The sequence below is a fragment of the Procambarus clarkii genome, chromosome 14 (genome assembly GCF_040958095.1).
Source record: "Procambarus clarkii isolate CNS0578487 chromosome 14, FALCON_Pclarkii_2.0, whole genome shotgun sequence".
Classification (NCBI taxonomy): Eukaryota; Metazoa; Arthropoda; class Malacostraca; order Decapoda; family Cambaridae; genus Procambarus; species Procambarus clarkii.
This window is the reverse complement of record NC_091163.1, coordinates 24,130,613-24,151,815: the sequence shown is the minus strand read 5'-3', so window position 1 is coordinate 24,151,815 and position 21,203 is coordinate 24,130,613.

Below are 21,203 nucleotides of genomic sequence, written 5' to 3'. Positions count from 1 at the left end.
AAATTAACAGGTTTAAAAGATTTTTTTTTTTCTTTGGTATGAGCCTGTGAGTGACAGATGCTAAATAGCCAGGCGCCATACAAGGGTTAAGGGTTAAGGGCCATTTTCCTTCAACACCCACAGGCGCAACAAAAAAAAAAATCCAAAAAATTCTTTCGTCTTATAAGTGTTCATTTGTGTTCCCTGATCATGGGAAAAATATTGAAAAATCGTAGGCGGCATATTTTGGGTGCAATAGGGCGGGGAAGTCTGGCAAAAAATAGGCGTTGGCAGAGCAGTCGCCAGATGAGGTCTGCTCCACCCGAGCTGTCAGGCAGGGGTTGCCACAAAGATATTACCTAATTATTTCAATGTCTCTTGATTGATTTTTTTTTCAGTAATATTATTCAATAGTGTGTATTGCAATATATTTATATAATGAAATGTGTTAACCATCGCTGTACTCAAAATTATTGTGTTCATATTAGTGATTCAATTATTATGTTAATAAAACAATAAACAAATAGTTTTGCTGTTATTACACTATACACATATGTTACATATATATGTATCTGCATGTTTTGTTCACCATAACGAACCACTAAGTTGGTATTGTGAGTCAAAAAGCAACAAAGAGTGGCCTTCACTCACCAGCCAGTCAGCCACTCGCCATCACTCCCTCACTCACCAACATACTCCTCCAATGATACTGTTTTTGCTTTTATTCACACTATACACAGACGTTAAATTTAAGTATCTACATGTTTTGTTCACCATAAGTGTACATCTAAGCTTGTATGGTGAGTTTAAGCAATAAGAATTGTAGCTACACACACACACACACACACACACAGTGTACAGCATACAACTAAACTGGAAAAGGTTCAAAGGTTTGCCACCAGACTAGTACCCGAGCTGAGAGGTATGAGCTACGAGGAGAGACTACGGGAATTAAACCTCACTTCATTGGAAGACAGAGTTAGGGGGGGACATGATCACCACATTCAAGATTCTCAAGGGAATCGATAGGGTAGATAAAGACAGGCTATTTAACACAAGGGGCACACGCACTAGGGGGAAACAGGTGGAAACTGAGTGCCCAAATTGAGCCTGAGCTCAGTCCCCGCAAGCACAATTAGGTGAGTACAATTAGGAGAGTACAGTCAGCTGGTGTTTGCTGCCGTCACTGGTTCAAGGCCAGACGTACTAATATATCTCCTCCAACAATAATGTTTGTGGTGTTATTACACTATATATACACACATTATATATAAGTATCTACCTGTTTTATTCACCATACCTGTACAAATAAGCTGGTATGGTGCCCAAAGACCATAGTGGCCACCAGTAAACAACATGACAAGTCGTGCAGACAACGCACCTCTATCACCAAAATGGTAGCTCCCAACATACTCCTATTGCTGTTATTACACTCTATACACACGTTATATATTAGTATCTACATTTGTGTTCACCATAGCGAACCACTAAGCTGGTATGGTAAGTCCAGTCAATAAAAGGTGGCCACACACAGTCAGAAGATGACGCCACCACCCTCCCTCAGCATTACTCCTTCCACCATGGAGCACAGTGCTAAATATCACCTCATTCCTGCTATTATCAGAATCCTGGCCAGTTTTATCACAGTCAAGAGTCTTCTGTGATACTATCATCGCTAAATAATAGAATGTACATATATATTTTGACATTTTTAAGTGATGCTGTGGTCACAAGCTGAACAGCGGTGCTGTGAGCTCATGCTGCGTGCGTCAGCCTTGGCGGATCGCTCAGTACTGAGGCTCTCACACCCAGGAATGTTGGCCACGATTTTTTTTCGAGGTGGTGTCTGCCAACTATCGGTCGTGGCTGCACAATAGCTGCCCCTATCCCACGCAGGGAGTTTAAATTAAAGAGCTAGACACTAAAACAGCTATTAATGCATTGCGCAGTATCGGTAATGTTACTCAAATCATCTATGTATGTATTGCGAAGTCTAAGGGTTGAGGGTTAAACCTTCGTTTTTTTGTACGTAGTAAAGTCCTAGTCATTCCAGTATACGTATTTGTAATTATATGATTAGGTAACGTTAGAGGATGATTTTGCCTCTAGTGACAGGTCTGCAAGTTTTACAATCAGCGATCAATGACATAGAGACCCAGTCTCTGGAGTGGATGAGTTCCACTTAGATGTATTGGGCTACACACTCCGCCACCAACCACCCCCCTCCATCACCTGCCGCCACCACCACCACCACCGCCAATTGTGAGTGTGGTTGACCTTCGACCCGCACCCCGTAGGCCTAACTATACATTCCATTCAAATTCTCGTCAATCTCCTTACCATTCATTCTGTTCTAGGGTCTCGCATGTTTTGTTTTTCAAATTATACTGGTACTCTCCCTCTTCTCATACGCTAAATTTGGTAGCGCATCATATTTAAAAAAATAGTAGGGTGTACAACAGATCATTACTATTATTATTAACAATATTAAACTAAGAGATCTTACTGTGACATAACTAAGTTATATTTTCGTTACTCTGTATCAAAATCTTTTAAACACATCTAAATCACTTATATATCTTGCTAAGTTAATCTTTCAGGTTCTTTACCATTTATATAGTATCAAACAATTTAACTCGTTTTTACCTATTTCGACTTCATCTTACAATCAGTTACCTGTTTCGTATCATATCAACGACCACTACTCTTTTGTTCTGTATCTTCCATAGTTTGACTAGTTCAAATCATTGCTAACTATTTCTGCATGTGATGACCATGAGAGAAGAGATGTAGAGCTCGCATGGATGAGTGTAAGAGTGGGAGACCATTCACGGATGTGTGTGTGTGTGAGCGAACATGGATGAGTGTAGATGACCCTGTTTGCGGGTGTGTCAATCATCTATGTGTACTTACATATCTGAGCTTTCCAAACATATTTCTCAAGATTTTTCATTTCCCATGACTTGCATTTTAAGTTATAGATCTCAGAGCTAACACTAGTCTTCACTTCCCAGACACTGTGGACTGGTAGTTTAATATAAATCGGTATCATTAAACTACAGTTCCCCACTATTATTAACTTTTACTTTTACGATTTTAGCTCTCTGTCGTAACTAAGTTAGTCTTTCTACTTTTACCAAAGTAATTTAAACTCATCATTATTAACCCCTAAACTGCGCATGGTGTATATATATGCTATGAGTAACATGTCCCACCATGCGCATGGCATATATATATATGCCATTAGGTGCCAGGCACGATTCAAATGGCTCATGGCTATACGGGGTTCACATCAGCTTCCTCAGGGCTCTTGTAAACAGATGCCATGGTTAAACAAAAATCGTGGGCAATATTTTCCGGTGTGAGAGCCACAGTACTGTGGAAGCAACCTAGGCTGGTGCACGCACAATGAGCCAACAGCATTGCTGTTCAGCTTGTGACCACAACAACGCCTAAAAATGTCAAAATAAATAAGTAACTGCTATTGTTTAGTGATGACAATATTACAGATGACCCCTGACTGTGATAAAAATGACCAGGATTGTGATAATAGCAGGATTGTTGTGATAATTAACGCAGTGAGGGAGGAGTAATGCTTAGGGAGGGAGGGAGATAGCATCGTTTACTGACTGTGTGGCCACTTGTTATTGTCTGCATTCACCATACCAGCTCAGTGGTTCTCTATGGTGAACACAATTGTAGATACTTATATATATATAATGTGTGTATTAGTGTAATAACAGCAAAAGGATTATGCTGGGAGGAGCTATTTGGGTGATGGAGGTGGCATCATCTGCATAACTTGTCTAGCTGAGTAGGTGGACACTATGCTCTTTGGGCACCCTGCAAGCTTAGGTGTACAGTTATGATGTATACAACATGTAGATACTTGTATATAGTGTAATAACACCACAAATAGTATTGTTGGGGGAGAAATTTTAGTGCTCCTGAGCTTGAATAAGTGAGGGAGGCAGGAGCCGGCTGAATTTGTGTGTGGCAATGTCTCTTAGTGCCTGAACTAACTATATCAGCTTAGTTGTACAGTTGTGGTGAACAAAACATGTAGATACTTTTATATATAATGTGTGTATTGTATATAGTGTAATAACAACAAAACTATTTGTTTATTGTTTTATGAACGTAATAATTGTATCACTAATATGAACACCATACAGTACTTTTGAGTATAGCGATGATTCACACATTTTATTACATAAATCTATCACACTACACACTATTGAATAATATTACTGCAAAATACTAAGAAAAAATCAATCAGAGACATTGAAATAATTAGGTAATAAGAGCTTTGTGGCAACTCCCACCTGACAGCTTGGGTGACGCTGACCGCCTCTGACAACTGCTCTGTCAACGCCCACATTTTGCCAAACTTCCTACAGCCGCCAGCTGAATGTGTGCAGCAATGTCTCTTAGTGCCTGAAGTAACTATATCAGTTTAGTTGTACAGTTGTGGTGAACAAAACCTGTAGATACATGTATTTACATTATTATTTCATGGCAGGGACCTGCCCCAAATACACTTTTATATAATTATTTCAGTGTCTGTGAATGGTTTTATATTTAGTTTTTTACAGTAATGTTATTCAATAATGTGTACTGTAATTTACATAGTTAAATGTGTGGAACATTGCTATTCTCAAAAATATTAGCCTCATATACAATGACACGTAGAGTATATTCTTAGATCAACTAGACAGTGTTCTTCCTGTTATTATGCTATATACGCACGTTATATATCACTATCCACATTTATATGCACTATAACAAACTAATAAGTAGTTCTGATGAGTATGGTGATGAAATCAAAACGCAGCATGTAGTCACATGATACAAGCAGACGATGTCACCAATCATGATGCAAAACAATGAATGCCTCAATATTCTACATATTCGCTATGACCAGCTACAAAAAATGTTGTTATTACCACATTTCTATCACAAAAATCCAGAATATGAATCCATTTCCACAAGGTTATATATTGTAAAGGAACATTAGGTTGTGTCATGATAAGTAGATGCAGGAAACAATGGCTGGGTGCAGTGTGTCTGCTTAAGCATTTCCGTGATTAATTTATTTCTTTTCCAGTCTTTTGCATTCTCTTTTTAGAGTGGTACCCTATCTGACCCCTTTGCAAAGGCATATGGTTTTTGTATGCTTCAGCAGTCAGTTGGGCTATCCCGGGTATTGTCACTTAGGACTGTTTCCCACTGGATATTTACAAGTATCGATTTGTCTTTACAAAGTGTCGTTTTGGGTCGGCGGCTGCAGCTAGTTGTCTCGACTTCGTGTTGAGGAGTGTGCAGTGACCGCCTCCCGGGTAAGTCGCTATATTTTTTACTCTGGGGTAGTTAGCTCCAGGGAGCCGAAGGGGCTCCCTCCAGAAAACCAGTGTTGAATGTAATGAAACGCCATTTTCTGGGCGAGACCCGGAGGCTCCCCAGCATCCCTCCCTCCCTCCCTCCGGTCGGTGTTTTTTTTCGCGTATTTTCACATCCAGCCTCAGAACTGACGGGTGGATAGCCGGCATAGGGGGTCTGGGGCTCCCCCTTCTCCCTCCTGAGGAGGGGGGGGGGGGAGCTGCACAGACAATGGCACTGCGACATGTGACGTCATGCTCGTTTCTTTTAGGGGAGTTCTATCCACTTGTTCAGCTTTTGGTAGCAATATTTTCACCAAAATAGGGGTTTGTTTTGGGATACTTACCTTTCTGGGTGTCTGACCCAGTTGATGGCAGTCATAGAATGTTTCCAACCACATGGGGGTTTCTATAGGCCATTGCTCCCCATGCATCTCTGAGGGGGCCAGGTTCTGGCTCGTGGTCCCCGGTAGGCCCACAGAACTCCATACACATGACTGATGCTAAAGTGTGACATTAGCATATCAGCAAAGTAAGCTCTGGGGAGCCTCCTGGTCTCACCCAGAAAATGGCGTTTCATTACATTCAACTCTGGTTTTTTACCAATCTCTTATTATTGAAACTGAAATGATTGAATAACTCTTCTTCCTAAATATTCCTCCGGAACCCATTATAGGCATTGATGTTAGTTTGAACATCAATAAGCTTGTAGTCTGAGTATGTAGTATCTGAGAAAATATATATTATTTCTTTGTTATTTGTGAAAATCAGATCAAGATGGTTTTCATTCCTAGTTGGCTCTCATTTTCTGCTGCTAGAGTGAGAATTTGTCACAGAATCTTAGAAGTTCTCTGACCTGTAGTTGATTATTTTGAAATTGATGTCCTGCTATTCTGTTCTTATTTGTTATTGTCTGGTGTTTTCCATCATAAACTGGGTATATTGAAGTCTCCAAGTAAGATATCTGGTAATGGGTTTGCTATGTTATCAAGGCTATTCTCTATTTTGTATATCTGGTCCCTAAATTCCTCAACTGTTGCATCTGGCAATTTGTATATTAGCATAAAAAATTAATTTTCTTTTCTACATTTATTCCACCTCACTGATAGAATTAAAGAACCTTTAAACCCTCCCAAGTCAAGAGTGGGTTTAGAGGGGGAATATTTATTGACCACAAAAAAAACAAAAGGGATTACCCAGGGACAGAAGAACTGATTAAACAGGAAACCCAGGTACTGGGGATGCTCGCTGGATATAATCAAAGTAGACCAACACAGCCTAGTTAACATTGCTGTGAAGGCCGACCTCAGTAGGCTGTGTAAACATGTACACAAATAACCATTGCACTCCACCAGCCAAAATAATCACCCACAACCAAGAGTCTAGATAGACGGACAAGAGGCGTCTGACACACACAGTAGGGGGCCCGGCCGGCCGAGCGGACAGCACACTGGACATGTGATCCTATGGTCCCGGGTTCGATCCCAGGCGTCGGCGAGAAACACTGAGCAGTTTCTTTCACCCTATGCCCCTGTTACCTAGCAGTAAATAGGTACCTGGGAGTTAGTCGGCTATCACGGGCAGCTTCCAGGTGTGTGTGTGTAATAACCTAAGTGTAGTTACAGGATGAGAGCTACGCTCGTGGTGTCCCGTCTTCCCAGCACTCTTTGTCACATAACACTTTGAAACTACTGACGGTCTTGGCCTCCACCACCTTCTCACCTAACTTGTTCCAACCGTCTACCACTCTATTTGCGAAGGTGAATGTTCTTATATTTCTTCGGCATCTGTGTTTAGCTAGTTTAAATCTATGACCTCTTGTTCTTGAAGTTCCAGGTCTCAGGAAATCTTCCCTGTCGATTTTATCAATTCTTGTTACTATTTTGTACGTAGTGATCATATCACCTTTTTTTCTTGTCTTCTAGTTTTGGCATATTTAATGCTTCTAACCTCTCCTCATTGCTCTTGCCCTTCAGTTCTGGGAGCCACTTAGTAGCATGTCTTTGCACCTTTTCCAGTTTGTTGATGTGCTTCTTAAGATATGGGCACCACACAACACCTGCATATTCTAGCTTTGGCCTAACAAAAGTCATGAACAATTTCTTTAGTATATCGCCATCCATGTATTTAAGAGCAATTCTGAAGTTAGAAAGCATAGCATAGGCTCCTTGCACAATATTCTTTATGTGGTCCTCAGGTGATAGTTTTCTATCTAGAACCACCCCTAGATCTCTTTCTTTATCAGAATTCTTTAAAGATTTCTCACATAATATATAGGTTGTGTGGGGTCTATGTTCTCCTATTCCACATTCCATAACATGGCATTTATTAACATTAAATTCCATTTGAAAAGTGGTGCTCCATATACTTATTTTGTCCAGGTCTTCTTGAAGGGCATGACAATCATCTAAATTTCTTATCTTTCCTATTATCTTAGCATCATCAGCAAACATGTTCATATAATTCTGTATACCAACTGGTAGATCATTTATGTAGAAAATAAACATCACTGGTGCAAGAACTGAACCCTGTGGTACTCCACTTGTGACATTTCTCCATTCCGATACATTACCTCTGATTACTGCCCTCATTTTTCTATCAGTCAGAAAATTTTTCATCCATGTTAGAAGCTTACCTGTCACCCCTCCAATATTTTCCAGTTTCCAGAACAACCTCTTATGTGGAACTCTGTCGAAAGCCTTTTTTAGGTCCAGATAGATGCAGTCAACCCAACCATCTCTTTCCTGTAATATCTCTGTGGCTCGATCATAGAAACTGAGTAAATTCGATACACAGGATCTTCCAGATCGAAAACCATACTGTCTGTCTGATATTATATCATTTCTCTCCAGATGTTCTACCCATTTAGTTTTGATTAGTTTTTCCAATACTTTCACTATTACACTTGTCAATGATACAGGTTTATAATTGAGGGGGGTCTTCCCTGCTGCCACTTTTGTAGATTGGAACTATGTTAGCCTGTTTCCACACGTCTGCTACGATTCCTGTACACAGGGATGTGTGTGTGTGTGTGTGTGTGTGTGTGTGTGTGTGTGTGTGTGTGTGTGTGTGTGTGTGTGTGTGTGTGTGTGTGTGTGTGTGTGGTGGGGGGGGGGTGGAGGAAAAAAATAGTAGTTAGTAACAGATGATTGACAGTTGAGAGGTGGGCCAAAAGAGCACAACTCAACCCATGTAAGAACAACTAGGTGAATACACCCAAGGCAAGGACCCTACCTAGGTGGTTTTGCTTGTAAAGAGTGAACTCCTGAACAAACCAGAAAAGAGAACACTATCAGTGCATGGACATTGCTAGGGAGCACACAGAAAAGGTAGACCTGAGCACTTGCAGCTCTAAATGCCCTACAAGCCAGGCCCACATAACCTAAGCTGGACAGAAAATATGCTCAAGAATCTAACTAAAATATGGAATAATACCATCCTTGGACTGTGTTCCTTTAGGACAAAGTCCAAGGATGGTTGGCAATTAGCTTAGAAGTAGTGGAACATGCACGACCTGCAGACGACCCAGGAACATTTAGCTTAGAAGCAGTGGGACATGCACGACCTGCAGACGACCCAGGAACATTTAGCTTAGAAGCAGTGGGACATGCACGACCTGCAGACGACCCAGGAACATTTAGCTTAGAAGCAGTGGGACATGCACAACCTGCAGACGACCCAGGAACATTTAGCTTAGAAGCAGTGGGACATGCACAACCTGAAGACGACCCAGGAACATTTAGCTTAGAAGCAGTGGGACATGCACAACCTGCAGACGACCCAGGAACATTTAGCTTAGAAGCAGTGGGACATGCACGACCTGCAGACGACCCAGGAACATTTAGCTTAGAAGCAGTGGGACATGCACAACCTGCAGACGACCCAGGAACGCTTAGCTAAAAAGCAGTGGGACATGCATGACCTGCAGATGACCCAGGAACACTTAGCTTAGAAGCAGTGGGACATGCACAACCTGCACACACACCAGGAACACTTTGCTTAGAAGCAGTATGACATGCACGACCTGCAGACGACGTAGGGGCCAGATTCACGAAGGTAAATTTTTAAATTAAATTTTGCCCCGAGGGCCGAGTTTATTGGGCAGCGCCACTCATCTTGTGAGTGCACATACCGCCATAGCAGCTTGTACAACACTCCCAAAAAGGAAGAAAACCCGCTGGGTTGTTCATCCTGTCACTTGTACCCAGACACAGCTGGGACTTGCTTAGCTGTCTCAAGTGAACAGTTCCTCAAACAAGAAGATTAACATCTGTCAACCCTTAAAAGCTTATGTTATCTTGCGAGTGCTAAATGAGGGAATCTTTTAAGAACAGTATCAATATTTGACAAATAGTGTTTTCCTAACTCAAACAATGTGGGGTTTACTATTCTACACATATTTCCAATGTCTCTCAGGTATTCACATTCACGAAGGTACTTACGAATGTTTTTCCTTCTTAGCACCTTCGTAGCGGCTACGTCGGTATTCAGGTACGTACACATTTAAGAAGGAAAATCTTCGTAAGTATGCTCCGTCGCGCTACGAGTGCTGTCGACCACTCGTAGCTTTACGTAAACTGGATATAACTAAATTTTTCTCTACTACACAACACGGAGGATCGATTTTAGCAGGAGAGTTTCGTCAAGAGGCATCCTTCGTGTTAACAATATATGCATTCTCTGCTTGAAACTTGTAGTAAGTAAGTAATTATCAAAAGAAGGCACCAAACCGGGAAGGCTATGTAGCACCATCAAATATGCAAAATAATCAGAGGGCGCTAAATATCACCAAGGATGCCAATACGAGAACAAAAACGCATAAGGCGAACGATATCAAAAGTATCCGAGTCACCAAGAATTCTATCGAGGGACAGGTGACCGCGAGGGGCGGTCGGAAAGCAAGACACACGCTCGTCCTGGAAGTCAGGACATTCAAGAAGGACATGCACGACCGTAAGAGGGACAATGCAACTAGGACAATAAGGAGCAGGGCGGTGCTCCAAGTGACCATGGGTTAAGCGAGTATGGCCAATACGCAACCTCGCCAGAGCTGTTTCCCACTGCCGGTTACGGTGGAAGGAGGACTGCCACGAGGAAACACAACATTTAAGAGTACGTAGCTTGTTACCAGTAACAGACAACCAAGAAGCCTGCCAACGGGTAAGGACTGAGGAATGGATAACCGGGTAAAAGTCGGAATACGGAATGCCCTTACGAGAGATGGGACAAGAGCGGACAGCTTCCTTGGCGGCAGCATCCGCACGCTCATTTAAAGACACACTAATATGGCTGGGAACCCAACAAAACTCAACCGACTTAAATTTACTGTGAACGAGAAACAGCCAATGCTGGATCTCGACAACCACTGGATGAACCGGATTAAAGGACCCGAGAGCCATGAGGGCACTACGAGAGTCAACAACAACTACAAACGAAGACTGACAACGAGAAAGCAGGAGACGAAGAGCATAGAGAATAGCATAAAGTTCCGCTGTAAAGATGCTAGTCTCCGGAGGCAAGCGACACATATAAGTGCGATCAGGAAAAACAACAGAGTAGCCAACACCGTCCGCTGACTTAGACCCATCGGTGAAGACAGAAACGGAGCGGGAGTGAGAAGAAAAGTGCTCGAGGAAAAGGCGTTTTAGAACCGTAGGAAAAGCTTTAGTGATACGGGTCAAGGATGTACAAAACCGCGGAAGAGGGACCCTCCACGGGGGCAAAGAAGGAACAACACGAGGAGAAACATCAGAAATACGAACGGAAAGAGAATCCTGCAGGCGAGATAACCGGACAGAAAGAGGGAGGTGGTGAAGAGGAACAGGAACCGCAGGAGGGGTAAAAGTTAAAGCACGACAGAGGCGAGAGGAAGGATGTTGCAAGGACCGCGCAAGATAGCGAAGACAGTAGCGATCACGGCGGTCCTGGAGAGACAGGAAGCCAGTGTCAACATACAAGCTAAGGACGGGAGTCGAACGAAAGGCACCAGAACTGAGGCGCAACCCAGTATGGTGCAAAGCATCAAGACGGCGAAGAGTAGAAGGAGAAGCAGACGAGTAAGCAGGGCAACCATAATCGAGCTTAGACAGGACGAGAGAGGAATGTAAAGCAAGGAGAGTGCGCCTATCTGCCCCCCAAGAAGTATGGGACAAGACCCGCAGGAGGGTAAGGGCCTTAGATCACTCAACACGGAGGTAAGAGATATGGGGAGACCAAGACAAACGAGTGTCAAGGAATAACCCCAAAAGCTTCGCGGAATCTTTGTATTCAAGGAGATGACCATAAAGTGACAAAGAGGGACGAAGAACAACCCGTTTCCGCGTAAAAGTCATGGCACAAGTCTTAGAAGTAGAGAACTTGAAGCCATGATCAGTGGCCCAAGACGACACGGCATCAATGGCAAGTTGAAGCCGGCGTTGAAGGAGAGGCGAATCATCACCCTGACAACAAAGGGTAAGATCATCGACATAGAGAGCGGAGAAGACACCAGAAGGAAGAGAGGAAAGAAGACCATTGAGGGCAACCAGAAAAAGAGTAGTGCTCAGAACACTACCCTGGGGCACACCTTCGTATTGCTGAAAAGAGGGAGAGAGAGCGGTACCAAGGCGCACCCGAAAGGAACGACGAGAGAGGAAGCCGCGGAGAAAGAGAGGGAGATGACCACGAAGGCCAAAAGAATGAAGTTGAGATAGGATATGATAACGCCAAGTGGTGTCGTAAGCCTTTTCCAGGTCAAAAAGGACGGCAACAACGGAGGTCTTCGCAGCAAAAGCAGTACGAATATAGACCTCCAAGTTCACCAGGACATCTGTCGTGCTGCGGCACTTGCGGAAACCAAATTGAGAAGGGGAGAGGAGGTGATGGTGTTCCAGGAACCACATCAGACGAACTTTAACCATACGTTCAAAGAGTTTGCAGATACAACTTGTGAGAGCAATAGGGCGAAAGTCCTTAGGGGAAGTACCCAGAGACCCCGGTTTGCGGACAGGGAGGACAACGGCATCGAGCCAGTCCTCAGGGACTGACGACGACTCCCAGATCCGATTATACGTACTCAGTAAATACTGAGACGTGCTCGGAGGGAGATGGCGAAGCATCTCATAATGAATACCATCGGAGCCCGCCGCCGTAGAACCGCAGAGGGCCAGGGCAGAACGAAGTTCAGAGAGAGAGAAGGGATCATTATAGGGAAGCTGAAGATGAGTGCAGAAATCTAAAGGACGAGACTCAAGGACAGGTTTACGAAGAAGGAAAGATTGGGGAAGATGAAGACCAGAGCTAACAGAAGAAAATTGGGAACCCAGTTCGGAAGCGACCTGCAACGGGTCCGCCACAAGAGTATCATGGAGGTGAAGGACCGGTGAAACATCGGGAACGAACTTACCCGCTATCTTGCGGATACGCTTCCAGATCTGGGCCAGAGGGGTTTCGGACGTAATTGTTGAGACATAAGATGCCCAACATTCACGTTTAGCCGTACGGATGGCCCCACGGGCCACCGCACTCGCTTTCCGAAAGAAAAGAAAAGAATCGGTCGTCTGCCTACGGCGGTGCCTCTTCCAGGCTGCACGCTTACAGCGGACAGCCCGAGCACAGTCCGCATTCCACCAGGGAACGCACTTCCGTGGACCCCGAGAGGAAGAGCGAGGAATAGAGCGGAGGGCAGCGTTGAAGACAGTGTCATGAAAAAGGAGGAGAGCGCGAGAGAGAGGCATAAGGGAGAGGTCAGAGAGAGCAGCACTGAGGGTAAATAGGGTCCAGTCTGCCTTAGCAAACTGCCACCTAGGGAAAGAGAGGGAAGGGTGAAAAGAGAAAAAGGAAACAAGGATGGGGAAATGATCACTTCCATGGACGTCATCAAGAACCTGCCACGTGAAATCTAAGTAAAGAGAAGAAGAGCAGAGAGAAAGATCAAGACAAGAAAGGGTGCGAGTCCGAGAGTCCAAATGAGTGGGCTCACCAGAATTCAGAAGAGACAGGGAAGAAGAGAGGAGAAACGGCTCAAGGAGGCGACCCCGGGTATTCGTCAGAACGTCACCCCAAAGAGAATGGCGACAATTGAAGTCACCCAGCAGGAGCACAGGCTCCGGCAAGGAGTCTAGGAGGTGTTTCAAATCAGGAAGAGAGAGCGGGACACTCGGGGGGAGATAAATGGAACAAATTGTGTACCATTTCCCCACAAAGATACGAGCAGCAGAACAATGGAGAGGCGAAGGAAAAAGCAAAGGAACAAAGGGAACATCGAAACTTGTAGTAAATATGTCTTTTATGATATTAGAATTAGTTTTATAAAAGCAAGATATTATACCAGTAGTTATTAAGTAAGTAATCACTGGTGAACATGAAATATGAGAGAAGGTGGCTGGTGGGAGCCTTTACTATCACCAAATGCCCCTGTTCACCTCACAATAAGTATAGCTTAGCTATACATACCCATTTTTAATTAATTTATTTTGTTTGGTTTTATTTTGAAATTAAATCTGGGTGAGATGTAAGAGAAAAATGTGTTGCACAAATTATGTTAGGTAAGAAGGGGTAAAACTTCAAAAACTTCTCTCATTGAATACTTAAACCTATAATTATGACTGTATGAACTACAGTACTAACATTACATATCAATATGAGATCTTAATGATCCATGGTTAACATTTATGATTTAATAAGGATAATACTGGTAATAATAATAATACAAGCTATAATTTAAAACCTTTATTACTGATTTCTTTTTATTGACAAGCTTAGGTATACACAGCAATGTGCTGCTACCCTGTTCTATATGAAAGATTACAGTGTAGATCATAAACTAGCAACAAGCTCATCCAACATCCTCACCTCACAGGACGGCCAGTCATATATGGAATCAGGAGAGAATAAAAAATGTACGGCTGATCTATTAGCCCCCACTAGCAAAATCTGGGTACAACACAAGAATATATCTTCCAATATTCCTGAGTGTATGAAGCAATTACAGAGCTCAAAGTACCTCATACCATTTGGTCTGGAGTCACTGATAACAGGGCAATCACAGATATAATGTTGGCGAGTATGTCCTCTCAAGTAGGACTGAAAACAGATATTTTTTTCACCCAGAGGGTTATAAAACCCCCAACCCACACACACTAAATAATGTTGTAAATAATGAATTAAAAAAAAAGTCCACTTATGGATGTCAACCAACAAACTAACACTACACATAGAAAAAGACCTACTACATCTTATTTGGAAGCAAATCAACAAATGATTTCAAATCAATGACAAATGATTAGACAATGTTAACATCAGTAATAAAGATAATGGAAAGTTTCTTGGCTTATTCCTAGACAAGAGACTCAACTTCAGCACCCACATAAAACACATAACTAAGAAAGTCTCTAGAACAGTTGGTATACTCTTCAAAATCAGATATTATGTACCTAACTCTGCTTTCATCTCACTATATTATGCACTAATCTATCCCTATCTTAATTATGGTATCTGTGCATGGGGTTCAACCACTACAAACCATCTCAAGTCCATCATCACCCAGCAAAAATCTGCTATCAGAATAATAACAAACCCTGCTTTCAGACAACTCAGCCCCCTTGTTTAAATCCCTAAACATGCTAAACATAAACTCACTCCACACATTCTCTTGTGTCAATTACATTTACAAAGGCCTGTTCTTAAATGCAAACCCTGCTCTGAAACTCTCCCTGGACAGATGCAATAGGACCCATTATCACTACACCAGAAATAAATATCTCTGATATTCCCAGAGTCAAACTTAATCTGTATAAACACTCTATACAAATAACGGGACCTAGTCTATGGAACTCACTCCCTAATGAATTGAAAAGCTGTCCACCTTTTACCTCATTCAAAAACAAAACTAGTGAGTACTGTACCTAATTTCATCTTCATAGTTTCCTACCTTGTGCTTTAAAATTGCACTGTATCTGGTGCTACCCAATCTCCCAATCTTTATGTACGTAATCCAAACAACTTTACCATTGTGATCATTGTTATCTTCTTATATGTGATATCAACATGCTGTATTGTGCATATTAATCTTTGTTAAATTACCAATCAAGCTGTTCAATGCAATCAATCAGAGCTACCGACGTGCTTTAATATACCTACTAATCTCTCTCATCTCATTTTTTTCTTGCACTGTACCTATCATTTTATAAATTCTGCTAGAATTTACCTACTTAAAATTATCTGTTAGATTAAGGACCTGCCCAAAATGCTGCGCGTACTAGTGGCTCTACAAGAATGTAAATACCATGCTATGTATCCTCACAAACCCATTGTACCTTCTTGTATATAAATAAATAAATAAATAAATAAATAAATAAATAAACCCATGGAACCGCCTACCCGCTGAAGCCGTAAATGCCAAAATCCAGCTAGAAAATATCATTAGGACAATTGGCGGGACTTAACAAGCCCCCAGTTTTTTGTCCTTGTCTAGGCCACTAGATAGTGGCCCTTGGGTAAATTTAGGTAAATATATACGTAAATAAATATCATCGCTTCTCAAATCTTGGGAGCGACAAGGGAAGCCATACACTATCTCTTAGAATTACGTAAGTAAACATAAAACCAGCATTGAATGTGATGAAATGCCATTTTCTGGATGAGACCCAGAGGCTCCCTGGAGCTGTCTGCGCAGCTACCCCCTCCCCGGAAGGGGGAAAGGGAAGCCCCAGACCTACCGCGCCGGCTATCCACCATCAGTTTTGAGGCTGGATGTCAAAAAATGCCAAAAACCGCCGACCGGAGGGAAGGAAGGATGCCAGGGATCCTCCAGGTCTCACCCAGAAAATTGTGTTTCATTACATTCAACAATGGTTTTCTGGGGGGAGCCCCTTCGGCTCCTCAGAGCTAACTATCCACAGAGGAAAAAAGAGGGGCATACCCGGGAGGCGGTCGCCGCACACTCCCCAATTCAAAGTCAAGACAACTGGCTGCAACCGCCAACCCAAAGCGACACAGGCCTGAATGGGCTCAGGATTGACACGAGACACTGAACAGCCAAGCCCCTGTATGATCGCCAAAAGCCCTGTACCAGAATGTCAGCTAGGACATGCCACCAAGACTGCAGCAAGAACAGCGAATCCACGAACGCCATGGGCACGGGGAAAGAAAACAGGCTGGCTAGCCGCAATAACACGGTGGATGACCCAGGAGACCCTCACCCGCGAACAGGGATGAACGGAACCGGATCAACCCAAATCGCATCCCGGAAACAGAAGTCAGGGCGCGCAATTAACAGATGAGGGCCGCAACCGAACACAAAACACTCTTAGGGAAAGGATAGGTCCATTAAAAACTGAAACAGGTCAAATAACAGATAATGATGAAGAGATGAGTAGTATTTTTGACAAATATTTTATATCTGTATTTACTAAAGAGGAACTTAACAATATGCCTTCAGGCGAACAAGTCTATGTGGGTGGGGATGAGGACAGGCTGACTAGTTTAGCAGTTACCAGGGAGGATGTAATTAAACAAATAGTTAAACTCAAACCAAACAAATCCCCAGGGCCGGATGAAGTGTTTGCCAGGGTGCTTAAAGAATGCAAAGAGGAGCTTTCCGAGCCACTGTCTACCATATTTAATAAATCAATAGAGTTAGGCAGAGTGCCAGAGTTATGGAAAGTTGCTAATATGATACCAATTTTTAAGAAAGGAGATAGATCACTTGCGTCAAACTATCGACCAATTAGCCTAAAGTCTATTGTGGGAAAGTTACTTGAATCGATAATTGCAAAAAAATTCGTCTTCATCTTGAAAAACACAAATTAATAAATGAGTCACAACATGGTTATACAAATGGCCGTTCATGTTTAACAAATTTGCTATCTTTTTATTCCAGCATAGTTGAGGCAGTTGATAGTGATAAGAACATATGAACATAAGAACAAAGGTAACTGCAGAAAGCCTATTGGCCCATACGAGGCAGCTCCTATCTATAACCACCCAATCCCACTCATATACATGTCCAACCTGCGCTTGAAACAATCGAGGGACCCCACCTCCACCACATTACGCGGTAATTGGTTCCACAAATCAACAACCCTGTTACCGAACCAGTATTTACCCAAGTCTTTCCTAAATCTAAACTTATCCAATTTATACCCATTGTTTCGTGTTCTGTCTTGAGTTGATACTTTTAATACCCTATTAATATCCCCTTTGTTATGTCCATTCATCCACTTGTAAACTTCTATCATGTCACCCCTAACTCTTCGTCTTTCCAGTGAATGCAATTTAAGCTTTATTAATCTTTCTTCATATGAAAGATTTCTAATTTGGGGAATTAACTTCGTCATCCTACGCTGGACACGTTCAAGTGAATTTATATCCATTCTATAGTACAGCGACCAAAACTGAACTGCATAATCTTACTAACGCTTCGATTAATAAATCCCAGTGTCCTATTCGCCTTATTACGAACATTCATGCATTGATCCTTTTGTTTTAAATTCTTACTAATCATAACTCCCAGATCCCTTTCGCAATCCGACTTCACAATCTCAACACCATCTAGCTCGTATCTTGTAACTCTATCATTACCTAGCCTCAAAACTTTACATTTATTAGCATTAAACTGCATCTGCCAGTCTTTTGACCATTTTAAAACCCTATTTAGATCAACTTGAAGTGATAGCGAGTCTTCTTTCCTGTTGATTTCCCTACCGATTTTTGTATCATCTGCACATTTGCAGATGTTGCTACTCAAACCTGAATCTAAATCATTTATATATATTATAAACAACAGAGGTCCCAGGACAGAGCCCTGAGGTACTCCACTAACAACATTATCCCACTCTGACTTAACCCCATTTATACTAACTCTCTGTTTCCTTTGGAATAGCCATGCCCTAATCCAACTTAATATAGCACCCCTAATACCATGAGCTTCTATTTTTTTAATTAGTCTTTCATTTGGCATTGTATCAAAAGCTTTTCTAAAGTCAAGGTACACAACATCACAATCCTTTCCACTATCAACTGTCTCAACTATGCTGGAATAAAAAGTTAGCAAATTTGTTAAACATGAACGGCCATTTGTAAAACCATGTTGCGACTTATTTATTAATTTATGTTTTTCAAGATGAAGACGAATTGTATTTGCAATTATTGATTCAAGTAACTTTCTCACAATAGACGTTAGGCTAATTGGCCGATAGTTTGACGCAAGTGATCTATCTCCTTTCTTAAAAATTGGTACCACATTAGCTACCTTCCACGACTCTGGCACTCTGCCTAACTCTATTTATTAAATATGGTAGACAGTGGCTCGGAAAGCTCCTCTTTGCATTCTTTAAGCACCCTGGCAAACACTTCATCCGGCCCTGGGGATTTGTTTGGCTTGAGTTTTACTAATTGTTTAATTACATCCTCCCTGGTAACTGCTAAACTAGTCAACCTGTCCTCATCCCCACCCACATAGACTTGTTCGGCTGAAGGCATATTGTTAAGTTCTTCTTTAGTAAATACAGATATAAAATATATGTTAAAACTACTACTCATCTCCTTGTCATTATCCGTTATTTGACGTGTCTCAGTTTTTAATGGACCTATCCTTTCCCTAGTCTTAGTTCGATATAACTGAAAAAACCCTTAAGGATTTGACTTTGCTTGCTCTGCTATGCGAACTTCATAGTTTCTTTTTGCTTTCCTAATCTCTTTTTTAGCATTTCTAACCAGTTGTATGAATTCCTGTTCTAAACTGACTTCCCCATTCTTAATCCTTTTGTACCAAGCTCTCTTTTGACCTATAAGGTTCTTCAAATTCTTTGTTATCCACTTTGGGTCATTAGTATTCGATCTATTCAATTTGTATGGTATACTACGTTCCTGTGCTTTGTTTAGAATATTCTTAAATAATTTATATATTAAATCCACATCAAAATCCCCTTTTACGTCACCTATCGCTGGGTTCATGTCTCGCTCCAAGACTGGCCCACACCCCATACCCAAGACTTTCCAATCTATTTGACCCAAAAAATTTATTAGGCTATTAAAATCAGCTTTTCGAAAATCTGGCACTTTAACAGAATTTTCTCCTACAGATCTATTCCATTCTATGCTAAATCTGATTTCTTTGTGATCACTGTTCCCTAGCTCACTCCCTATTTCGATGTCATTAATTTGTGTTTCCCTGTTAGTTAACACTAAATCTATAATATTATTTTCCCGCGTTGGTTCCTTAATGTGTTGCATAAGAAAGCAACCTGTCCTCTTAAGAAGAACGTCGCTTTTGGCCGTTTGCCCGTATGGCCGAATTTGGACGTAATTTGTAAATGAAAAAAAATGAAAATAAATTTGGGATTTTTTTTGCAACAACAGTAAGTTAAGGGTCCTCTGATAGGTTAGGTGGGCAGGAAATTCTCATAAAGTTTCAAAACGTTATGAAAAACGTTAATTTAAAGTGTCCTCTTATAACCTCTGCGCGTACGCCGGACGACTCGAATAGAAAACGGAACGGAACGTCACTTTTGTGAGTCGATTTCATTTCAAATTATGTCCAAATTTGGCCATATCGCGCATACCAGCGAAAAGTGACGTTATTTTTAAGAGGACGGGTTGAAGAAAGCAATCGTCAATTAATTCTAGAAAATCTTCTGCTTCACTATTCCCTGTTTTGTTCAACCAGTTTATTCCAATAAAATTTAAGTCACCCATGACATAAATACTGTTAGATCTAGATGCTCTAGATATTTCATCCCATAGATGTTTTGCTTCCATTCTGTCCAAATTTGGTGGCCTATATATAACTCCTATTATAATATTATTTGCTTTTTCGTTTAATTCTATCCAAATAGTTTCTGTGTGTGGCTCAATTTTGACTCCCTCTTTGAGACTACATTTCAAATTGTCCCTAACATATATGGCTACTCCCCCTCCTCGTCTAATATATCGATCTGTGTGAAATAGTTTAAATCCATTTATTTGATATTCAGCTAATAGTTCTCTATTTTCTACTTTCATCCACGTTTCGGTATGTGCAATAATATCTATATTTTCTGTGCAGACAAGAGCATTTAATTCGTTAATTTTATTTCTTAGACTTCTACTGTTAGTGTAATATACCCTAAGTGAATTGTTATTTTGAGGCCCTTTTCTTTCCCGGATCATTTTGCCAATTCTATTCTCCCACGAACACATACTTTTATTACCTCCTTCCTCCAAATCAATTCCCATACCACTATCTACTAACAGTTTAAACCCAAACAAACATCTCTAACCACTGGTTCCAACGAGTTCGCAACAGCAACAACCCCAGCCCTTGATAGATGCACCCCATCACGAGCATACATTTCATTTCTTCCATAGAAGTGTTCCCAGTTGTCTATGAAAGATATTGCATTTTATTTGCAATATCTTTCCAGCCGGCAATTGACACCAAGTCTCGACATCCATTCATTACCCACTCCCTCTCTTGGAAGACTGCCACATATGATCGGGATTCCTCCCTTGCTCCTAACTAATTCAATGGCTGTCCTGAATCTCTGTATTAGTTCCTCACTCCTAACTCGTCCAACATCATTACCCCCTGCACTAATACAAATAATGGGTTTGTTCCCATTTCCCGTCATAATATCATTCATGTTTCCAACAATATCACCAATTCCAGCTCCCGGATAGCAAACCCTTAATCTGTTCCCCCTATCTCTGGCACAAAACGTTCTGTCTAAATACCTCACCTGGGAATCTCCCACAACCAAAATTCGCTTCGGTACCTCTTTAACTTTCTGAGCAGCCTGAAGGGCCTGCACTCCGCCGCTCCTCGCTGATTTCCGTTCCGAGTGAACTGCAGGCTCACCACAGCACTCGTCCTCCAACACGGCAAAT